Source organism: Hibiscus syriacus, unplaced genomic scaffold, assembly GCF_006381635.1.
Source record: "Hibiscus syriacus cultivar Baekdansim isolate YM2019G1 unplaced genomic scaffold, ASM638163v2 tig00116951_pilon, whole genome shotgun sequence".
Taxonomy (NCBI): Eukaryota; Viridiplantae; Streptophyta; class Magnoliopsida; order Malvales; family Malvaceae; genus Hibiscus; species Hibiscus syriacus.
In genome coordinates, this window is record NW_024063482.1 from 2,236,121 (window position 1) to 2,240,317 (window position 4,197).

A 4,197-nucleotide genomic window follows, 5' to 3' on the forward strand; every position below is an offset into this window, starting at 1 on the left:
CGCATCACAACTAACTTCTATAAATAATAGAGGTAATTTGACATTCAAAATCATGGAGTCTTTTGGTGAGCATTGAGTGAACTATTCTTTCACTTCAATCAAGCTCGAATTTTAGGCTTCAATCGAGCTTCTAATTTTTTTTTTGAGTTCAAGTTTCAATATTATATTTCGAGTTTGAGTTGAACTTGATAATTTTTAGCTTGTGAGTTTGAGTTGAGTTGAGCTTACTTTTAAAGTTTTCATGTTCGAGTCGAGCTCGGCAATACTCGAGTTCGACTTGGCTCGTTTAACAAACGACGTTGTTTGGTTTAATTTTTTTTAAAAAAACAAAAATCTCGATTTTTCCCGGTTTTCAGCCGGTCCGGTTCGAAAGGTTCAACGGTTCTGGCCGGTTCACTAATAGCGGTTAAACCGGTTTAGATTGAACTGGACTAAGCAACGGTTTCCGGTTGAACCGGCCGGTCCGGTCCGGTTTTTAAAACAGAGTGATTTATAGTGTACTATTTTCGTTCACTACACTATTCGGCCCGTCCCAAAAGATGTATTGTTTATGTGCTATTTTTTAAAATGATAACCCTAAAATATTTTTATAATAAGGATTAATTGGTCAAATTTGAAATTATGAGGGATCCACGAGATCATTTTATCAAAATTCATCATGGAAAACGATTAATGATACTGTCAAAATCTTTGTTTGTAACTTTTTCTGCCACTTTCTAGAGAACCAAACGTAAAGCTTATTTTTTCTTTCGAACGAAAATGTCGTTAGGACACAGATATAAATGTATCTAGATGTTATTCATGTGTGTGGTACTTAAATTTTGAAGTCACGTGATTTGTCACATACCATAGTTGTACATAGATTTGTATATAGATGGGTCTGACCCCACCACTCAATTATATGTTTGAGTGTTGAATAATGGTGATTACAATTTACAAAACTGTCATCATTTGTAGAAACCTATACAAGCAATGATGCAAATTAGGTTCCTAAAACGACTTACAACTCAACGAAACTTGAAAATAAAATAGAATTTAGGATTTTTTTACAACAGAAACTAAAGTAAACGTTGTGAAAGTAAATCTTTTTATGTTTTATTTTACAGAAAACTACCTTTAACTGCATCAACGAGACAACATTTTCATGCTCTAGACATAAAAGTTGCAATAACCCCAGCAATAAGAGCGGTTGGATCACCAAGCACAGCTGAGATAACAAATTGCAAAGCAAAAGCAGCCAATTCACAACACTTCTTAACCTTACCTTTACTCCTTTTATGACTGGTTTGAAGTGTGTTCTTCAAGCTCGGAATTCGATTCCCGCAACCTTTACCATCTCCGAAGTACAATTCATGCCAATTCTCCACCAACATTTCCCTAACACATGCCACATGCAAGTTGTATTTTTTGCAGGCCGATCGGTAACTCCAGCTCCTCCCTTTTCGACCACATCGATGACACGGTGAACTCACCTTCCTATAAAGATACAGTTTCACTTCTCCATCATCTAACACCATTGGTAGCTTTGCGCAACATGGATGTAGATCGAATCCACACGATTCGCAATGGTAAACGAAGCCGCTAACGTCCTTTTCGCAGGCGTTGCAATAGCGAGGAGTGTCACCAGGTGGCCTTGAGAGGAACTGAAAGGAACATTTTGGGTAGAAAGGGTGAGAAATCAAAATAGACGGTACGGCGCAGTGCATGTGGAGATCGAAATCGCAGAAGGAACATAGATAACGTGAGCCTATGCCGACTTCTTTGCACCCATCACACTTGAATGGAAGTTCAGTGTACTCAAATTTTAGAATGTGTTGGGGGGTGGCTGAAATGAGAAATCTAATTGTATTTCATGGTGTTGGTCGGTTTTTCTTTTCAATGGTCTATAAAGAAACCATCTGAACTGGTGTTTTATAAAACTTGAAAGCCCAGATTCTTGCTTCTTTTAATAAGGATGAAGTGAATTTGGCTTGAAACCGAAGCTAAGTATGGAATTAAATGATTACAGATGGTAAGTGAAAGAGGAGACATAAGGCATTTATCGTCATATCCCACAGAAGAATTCGAATTTTTCACTTTGTGTTGAAGAATCGGAAAATAAAACAGAATATCACAAGAATTTTTAATGAGGTTCAGCAATGTGTTTATTACCTCGGTGCCTAGGCGGCGTTAGAAGTTTTATTCAATGTCCCATAGGTTTAGGAGCCACTGTCCTCTTTACCAGTATATTTATGAGCCATACCTAACATTATGTAACCCACTTAATCTAGTAATATCATTCAAATGGTTAAGCAAATTATTCGAGTTGCCGAAGATCAAGATAACAATTATTAATGAAATGAAGGGATTGAGTGGAAGATTATTCTGGAGGCTTCATTACTTGCTAAGGATCCAAATCCAAAGAAGGAATCAAGAATTTCAGCATCGGATTACATTTAAGACACATTCAACATTATCATCTAGGCAGTATTCTGGGTTTTTTAATTTCTCTAGCATAAGGTTAAGCATCTAACAGCATTGCGTGAAAGTAACCTAGGAATGTTTCAATCCTACGACCAGTTATTAATCAAGTTTTCTTGCTAAGTATTGTTGGTGTTATACCTCCCCGCAAATCAACTTGGACATAATCCTGCTATTTCTTCCACTTGATTATAGTCTTTTGGTGTGATACTGTGAAACCTATTGTCAACTAAATCTATTGTGGTAGTTGGATCTATCTATCTGTCGAACCATCAATAGTCATTAATCTTAAGACTGATACCAGTCATCCTACTGCTTGTTAACTGGGATAAATATACCCGCCAACCAATTTCATCATCTTTTTCACTCTTTTTCTCTCATTTCTCCAGATCACCAGCGGCGTTTTTAAGCGCCGCTAAAAGTAATCGCGGCGATAGAAAAAACGCCGCAAGAAGCGCCGACAATACCAGCGCCGCTAAAGTTAGCAGCGTTTGAGAACAAAAAACGCCGCAAAAGGTCGAGATATATAGCGGCATTTTTGGAACAAACGCCGCAAAAGGTCGAGATCTATAGCGGCGTTTTTGGAACAAACGCCGCAAAAGGTCAAGATTTATAGCAGCGTTTTTAGAACAAACGCCGCAAAAGGTCGAGATCTATAACGGCGTTTTTGGAACAAACGCCGCTAAAAGTCGAGATTTATAGCGGCGTTTTTGGAACAAATGCCACAAAAGGTCATATCTATAGCGGCGTTTTTGGAACAAACGCCGCAAAAGGTTGAGATTTATAGCGGCGTTTTTCTATACAAACGTCACTAATTACCTTTCATTAGTTAATATTAATTGATTTTTGCATATTTAATTTATGCTCTACAACACCTAAATTTAATATCATTTAGCTTTATCTAATTAACAACCATAAATTTTAATTAAGACACAAACTTGAAATCCATAACAACAAACTTGAAATCCATAACAAGAAACTTGAAATCCATAATAATAAATCAAAGTTTAAATTATGTAAAATATAATGTAATTCAACATTGTTAACTAGAATAAACAATAATAACACCTAAGATGGGAAAGAACAATTTGTAGTATATACCACACAAACAGACCATTTACAACCATCACTAGTAGTGAACTAGTGATAAAACTCAAAGTTCTCGTCATACAGAAAAGGGGAAAGAAGAAATGTGTTACATTTGGAGGCTGCCCACTACTGTACTCCTCAAGCTTAATCTCCAATTCATGGCCTATCAACCCTGCCATGTCCTAGAACAGGAAGTTTGACAAAAGTTAGTTGAATCAAATTGTATAATTTACATAGTTAGTCGAAAGCCTAAAATTATCGGTCATATACAAGGTTTGCTACCTTTGTTAATGGTGAATTTTCCACAAGAAGATAAAATAAATCTTACAATTTCTTGTTTTAATATAATATCAAATGAAAATTATGAAATACAGCTACTTACCAAAATTAACTATAATTAATTATGATTATGAAAGATTAGGAAGTAAATAAAAAGTCAATGCTCATCACTTGAAACATCGATTTCCATCTAGTTCTCGTTGAACCATTTTGTTATTGATGCACATATATTTATTAATAAGAGAGATGGACAGAATGTATACACACTCTCTTCTGCGTTGAAATGCATATTTCTTTATTTTAATGAACCAGTACACTATAAAATACCTTAACAGTGGCTTTCAGTTGAAAAATGTCTTGACAGCAATG

General features: G+C 35.8%; 1 pseudogene; it reads right to left on the minus strand.

The window, feature by feature from the left end:
• Window positions 1-1,064: 1,064 nt before the first annotated feature.
• Window positions 1,065-1,854, minus strand: LOC120188718 (annotated as a pseudogene).
• Between the last annotated feature and the right edge of the window lie 2,343 nt (window positions 1,855-4,197).